At 33.1% G+C, this 7,013-nt stretch overlaps 1 pseudogene; it reads right to left on the bottom strand.

The window, feature by feature from the left end:
* The window catches only part of LOC107869438, a 7,664-nt pseudogene extending 3,902 nt beyond the window's left edge, over window positions 1–3,762 (bottom strand).
* Between the last annotated feature and the right edge of the window lie 3,251 nt (window positions 3,763–7,013).

Below are 7,013 nucleotides of genomic sequence, written 5' to 3'. Positions count from 1 at the left end.
CCGGTTCAGGGTTGTTTTTACAAATTTTACTGTTGAACCCGGAATCGGCCCGGCCCACTTAAGCCCAACCCGGACCGGAACCTGCCCACCAACCCGGATAACTATTCTGGGCCGGTTTCGGTTTTAACTGGCCCGGCCCACTTGACAGCCATAGTCTAGGCAAATCTCATTTGGTGGGGCGAGGATGCTAAGTCCATAAGGGAGGATGTATGTAACACCCCAATTTAGGATAAGGTGTCTCACATCGCCAAAACATATCTCATTTGGTGGGGAGAGGATGTAACACCCCAACTTAGGATAAGGTGTCTCACATCGGCAAAACACAGGAGGGATGCTGGGTATATAAGTAAGCAAGTCTTACTCCCTAGTGACGCATTTTAAAGCAGTGCAGGTTTGGGTAGAGTGGATAATATCACTAGTGGGCTGAGTTAAGAGGGATCTCTCGGGTCTTAGTGGTTCGGGATGTCCATTACAGCCAAGGCCTCGGCTTGGATCGTGACAGTTACGAGGCTTCTCTTTATGGTAGTTTTTTTCCAATCACGTCCAACAAAATAGGCCTTCATTCTAATAACGTTCTTAACCTTTTTTATATTTTTTATGTGCACTTTTCGAATTTTGATGACGATTCAAACAAGTCTAAAGTTTACCTAATTTTTTCATATATCTTTTAATTATTTTGAATTGTCATTGATTATGACTTATACCATCAAAACTCTCTACAATGGATTTCATGACTACTTATTGTATTTCATGACTACTTAGAGATGTGTTTTGATATATGTATACTGACATTTGACGTTCAGATCTCATTTAGCTATTGTAAACAAAATTATGTAAAATTAGAAAGAGTACGAATTTAAAAAAATGTAAATATTAGTAGTCTTTTCCTTGTAAAGTTATGAGATAACTGATGTGCGCCACTTAAACACAATTTTTCCTTTAAGATATTCGTACATGAAATTTAGTATGCATGACATTAATGATGATTAACATAAACATTTTGATATTTTATTTTGTACATAATACATTTCCAACTAAATATTATTACATAATATTTGAGTGTGTCGTTATAGAGAGAAAATTTTACAAAGAGTGTACCACTATAATAAGCAACATTATTGTCATATGTAGAATTTTATTATAGAAAAGTAAAATATAACATAAAAAATCGATTCCGGGAAAAATCAAACTGCTATAGCATAGTGTCGTTATAACATAGTGATATTATAGAGAGGTCAGTTTTTATTAGAGTTTAAGTTCTGTGCACCGTCTGTGTACAAAATATTCTACACTATCAAGGTAAACTTGACTTGCTATTGCAGGTAACCTATTTTTTTTATTTTTTAATTTTTATGTAAATAATTGGATAACCTGCAATAGCAGGTCAAGTTAACTGATAGTCTAGAATATTTTGTGTAATGACGATGCATAAAACTTAAACTCTAATAAAAAGAGCAAAGCAAATTGACTGTGGCGTTGATCGAGTGGGCATTTGAGAAATTAATTTCAATATTTGATTGGGTGAGGTATTATTTAAAAAAAAAAAAAATAGAAAGATTTTTGAGATTTATGATTAAAAAATCTAGAGATATTAGCTTGGTCAAGCTTCGCTAATAATTTTATTTTTTAAAGAAAGTATTTATCAGGAGGTGTTTGATTCGAAGAGACAAGTTATACTGAGATTACAATGAAAAAAGCAAAGGTGTAGGAATTAGTTATACAAAATTAGTTATAAGGATTAGTTCTTATTGGATGATTGGTTCATCACACTAATATTAGATAGGAGTATACAAAATAACATGTTATTAGCCTTCATAGAAAGCTAACATATATAAAAGACCAAGTCTTCTAGAATCTTGGGAGAGCTCCAAATCAAAAGGATGTTCTAAATTTTGGTATAAGAAAATTTCCCACTTTTACTTCCTAATAGGAAGGTGAAGGTGCTTCACAATTCATTGATGAACCAAATCAATGTCGCACTTCATCACTAATTGTACGTAGTACCATCACAAAGCCAGCCTTTGTAATATTAATCAAATAAGTTGAACCTTTGAAAGACTAATAACGAAAACATAAACACTAAACAAATTCCAATACTAAAACATTCTTTCCATGCCACTTTTTTGTCCTTAATAATCATCTGAATCACTTCTTTTCCAATATCATATGGAATTTTAACAACTTGACAGCCTTTAAATGATCCATAGGTGAACTCATTGCAGACAGTCATGAAGGGAACTGAGATTTTGTCACCGTTGAGTAGGTGAAAGTATTTGTCTGTTGTGTATTTTTCATCAAATTTCCATGTACCTTTAAAATACAAGGCGTTTGCTAAAAGGACCTTTGTTTCTTCTTTGATGTGATCTGGCTTTAGAATATCTTTGATAAGGCCTCTTGATGCGGACTCCGCCCAGGTGTTAACATCTTTTACAACCTCTTCCTGCAGAATATATAATGAATTCATTGTGTTTATTTGCTATGTAAAAATCGATCCATAAGCCAATACTGAACTCAATTTATTTATGAAATTCAGCATTGTACACAAAATAGCTAAAACAGATGACAAGAAAACCATTTGGAAGTACGCGGTTCAAATACCAGCAAAACCTTATCCTTGATCCATCAGTGACTTCCTGGAATAATAAAAGTATCATTTGTGGATATTGAGTAATTTAATTTAGTATTTCTCCCTCTCCCACTTGAAATTTTTTGACGTTGTATCAATGAAATACAAAAAAATGATCTCTATGCAGATTTACTGTTTACTTATTTACTGTTTCTAGCCGATAAACATAGATTATACACTCATTATACATGATCATACACATATTATACATATATTTTTAGACATTGAAATTTTGTGTACTCTATAAGAAGAATCCAATTTCTTTTAGAGTTTTTGTAGGCTACGACCCTAAACCTAGCTTGGTGGCTACAATATCACAAAGGTTAAAAACCCTCTATCCTTGATCAAATAGATCAAGAAGATCCACATACCCTCCTTTCTTGGAGATCAAATCTAAATCTTCCTATAGCTACATGCTACTAATGGTAGAAGAATCAAGGAAGGAATAAATTTATACCCACATATTTATCAATAAAATTCTTGTTTCTTCATATTTTATTTGTTATTGCAATTTGTTTCATTCGCTGTAAAATTTATTGCAAACAATATTATATGTCGGCTAAAAAGGATAAGTGAGGTCTAGAAAGAATAGAGTGTATGAAAAACTTACCCTAATTCGTGGAGGTAGAGAGATATAGACGCTTTCAGAAAAAAGAACAGTAACAACAACGAAATTAAATGAGGCACTCACCTTTAGTTTAAAATCAACAACTTTAGGCTCAATCTTATAAAGACTGATAGCTAATTCCTTGAAAGAGTCTCTGAGTTGATGTGTATGAGCCACCCACATTCCATTAAGAAAACTCAAATCAGGACCACCATTAGAATTGCTAGAAAGAACAGCAGCCATATTTGCAAACTTTGAATTTAATTCAGCAATGTCTCTACAACCAAGAAACTGAAGCATCTGATTCAATGTATCTCCCGTTGCTCCGGCGGGCATCATGTTCATTACAGCATGGAGTGATAATGGAGAAAGCAATATGTTAGTACTGGCGTTTTTAGTTTTTTTAACCTCCTTTTGAATCTCCTTTAGTATGATTCGACTTGTGACAAGTTCACATGAATCAACTTTCTCTTCTATTTGTTTGGCCATGGCGTTGTGATTGATACGTAGAAAGTTGAAAGATATAATATAAACCCTAACCCTTGCCCTATAAATAAGAGTTATTCTCACCAAGTTTGTTTCTCAATTTTCTGATTTTTATTCTTGCTTGTTCTATCAATTTCGATCCCAACAGTTACGTAGAACCCGTATGATGGTTTTCTTGTTATGGTAATTTTTCCCAATCATTCTTTGAGTGTGCATCGATCGATTCGGTTTATAGTTTTCGATTTGTAAACATGCTAAATTGATAACTGAACCAATAAGATATTAGTTATCGATTTTCGATTAATCGATTTTTGGTCTTTATTGGTTCGATTTTTGGTTTAACCAATAAGAAAATATAACCTTAATTTTCTTTACATTCTCTTATTTTCGTTGTTCTACACTTTCTTAACGTATAAAGTCTAAACAAATTTAAAAAAAAAACTAAGACAACAACTATAAAATACAAAAGACAATAAAGTATGTATATAGAATCTAAAACCAATATTATATAAGTGCGACTAAAAATATAATTTTAATATAATCTTATTAGACTATTGGTTTAACAATTAACTCGGGAAATCGAACTGATAGCCTAATAAAAAAATATACTCCCTCCGTCGCAAATTACCAGTCTCAAATTGAGGTGGCACATTGATTAAGAAAAAATAATTAATAACATGGCTAGTTTACCATAGTACCCCTATTAAATGGTGTTTACATTTTAATTTGAAAGAAAAGTAATTAATGCAAAGGGTAAAACATGAAAAAAAAAATTGTCTCTTCTTGATTAATGAAAAAAGACAAGTAAAATGAAACATCAAATTAGGAAATTTGAGACGGGTAATTTGGGACAGAGGGAATATAAATCGTTAATTCAATAACCCAATACCAATAAAAATGGCTAATTGAACGAGGTGAGGTCATGAATTTGTGGGCAAATTCCTCTCAAAATGGAGAGGATTATATGAGTACTATCGTCATCATAAAAAAAATTTGAGTATGATAAAGGCAACCGAGAGAGTGCACAAGTCTAAGTGTGAAGGAGGCCCAAAGCCTCCCATATGGTGCACTCAATGGGCACCCATTTTGAAAACTAGTCACCAAAGGCCCTTTAGTTATTTGTCTATTATTGTAATGTAGTATAAATAGAACATTGTAGGGTTTATTTACGAAGTTGTTGAATATTGAAGAAAGATCAAACTTGTAACACCCTTTAGTTGTAGGGCTTGGAATAGCCACCAAACCGTAACTAGGGCTTATACAAGTGTGGAATCACTTGTGTTTGCATTTTGATAGAAACGTTGATGCTTGGGAGGTGGATTCCAATCTAGTGTCACGTAAGAGATAGGTTTTTGTCGTGTGTGGTGTTAAGGGTACGTCCAAGAGTAGAATAAGCTTTTGGATTCATAAGATTACATTTTCAATTGTCTATCTATCTATCCCTTTACTTTCATTATAATCTTGTAGTAGTTTGTGTTCTTGTAATCGTTTGTTCTTTTGTTAGTAAAACCGTGTGTTGTTTTTATCTTGTTATTGTTGTTCCTCCTGTCATGTTGTTAACTTATTTTTGTTGTTGTTCTTATCTTGTTCATCTCGTGTCCTTACTATTTTTTGGTGTGAAACACCTTATATCTCGTCGTTCTTTGTTGTTGATGGTGAAGTCGAGAGTTGTTCTCTTTGGTTCTCGGGTTTGTGTTGTGTTTGTGGACTGTTTTTGGGTGTTTTTTTTATACATACCAAGTTTGTATTGTATCAAATAGTTCTTTGAAATAATGTTTATGGAAATTCATAGACTACGAAACCATTAGATTTCACTAGGTCTACAGATAGAGTTTCCAGAATGACAACAACATCATTGATGATTCAGAGAAACGATGGAATACATATACAGGCCCCTAAAATATTTCACTTTTCTCGTATAGGCACCTCAATTAAGACAGGTACATATTGAACCCTTTACTCCTTCACAAATGATTTCAATTGAGCCCAATTGTCCGACGTGGCACTTTGCGTGTACGCACGTCTGTGACGCGCGTGAAATGTCATGGAACCAACTTATGTGGAACCCAGAGGATCGTTCTTCCTCTTTTTATACCCAATTTCTTTCAATTAAAACCTTAATTGCCTCTTTCTTCCTCTTTTTATACCCAATTCTTAATATCCACCATTTTTGTCTCCTAAGAAGAAATTAATAGGAATTTTCCTTCTCCTCCTAAATTTCTTTTTTGCCTTTTCTCTTTCTCCATTTAAACTGTTCTACTCTTATTAATATCTTCTTATTACACGTTTTTAGTAGTAATGTCCAATTCATCATTTTCATTGTCTTCATCTTCTTCAATTCCAAAAGGAGTATGTTTATGTGGGGTGAAAGCTGAAATTAAGACCTTGTGGACACAACTCAACACTGGTCGGAGATTCTTTTGCTGCAAAATTTCAAAGGAATTCGTCTTTTACTGCTTCATTAGACTAAATGCAATTACTTTGATTCGTGGATGCAATTTTTTAGTTTAATTTTTTCTCTAAACCTATAGGCGAGAGGTGGATGCAATTACTTCGATAGGTATGATGATGAAATGCCTCCTCAAGCAAAGAGGTTGATGTGGGGTTTATTGAAAAAAGTCAAATTATTTGAAGAAGAGAGGAATCAATCAAGAAAATTTAAAGTGATATGCGTTGGGGCGATAGTGATTTTGGCTACATGGAATTTCTTCAAGAAATGTTCTTAGATTTTGACAAATATTGGCTTAGGTTTCTTTGATTTGGCTAATTCTGAAACATATTACTTGTATGGGACTGTTTTTCTTTGGGTTTCCTGTTGTAGTGAGAATGTTGTGTATGAAACAATTAAGTAAGAATGAAGATAAGTTGTGAAATATTACTCTTACTATGCTTTGATTTTGCTTTACTTTGTAATTGGTTTAGTTAGGTTACTGTAGTCTATTTTTTTAGAGTTCAAATGATTCATTTAAATGATACAAAGTTGTCAAATGTTTCACACAAAAGGAACCACCATTCAATAATTATATAAAGCACAAGAGCACAAGTCCAACTGATGGACATTTTAAACACAATAATGTACTATTCAACTGCTCAAAATGAGCTCCAACCATACATTTAGTGTTCATCAAAAACTAATCTAAACTGACCACAAAATATAGTTCAGAATCTTCAAAAACCCCAACAAAATACCAACGTAGCCATACAACTAATCACCAAACTATACATTGTACTAAAAACACAATTAATTTAACAACTTCATTTTCTTCCTGGTGCACTAGAACTTTCAAGTTGGCT

The sequence above is a fragment of the Capsicum annuum genome, chromosome 4, assembly GCF_002878395.1.
Source record: "Capsicum annuum cultivar UCD-10X-F1 chromosome 4, UCD10Xv1.1, whole genome shotgun sequence".
NCBI classification, from domain to species: Eukaryota; Viridiplantae; Streptophyta; class Magnoliopsida; order Solanales; family Solanaceae; genus Capsicum; species Capsicum annuum.
This window is presented reverse-complemented; position numbering and strand designations above follow the sequence as displayed.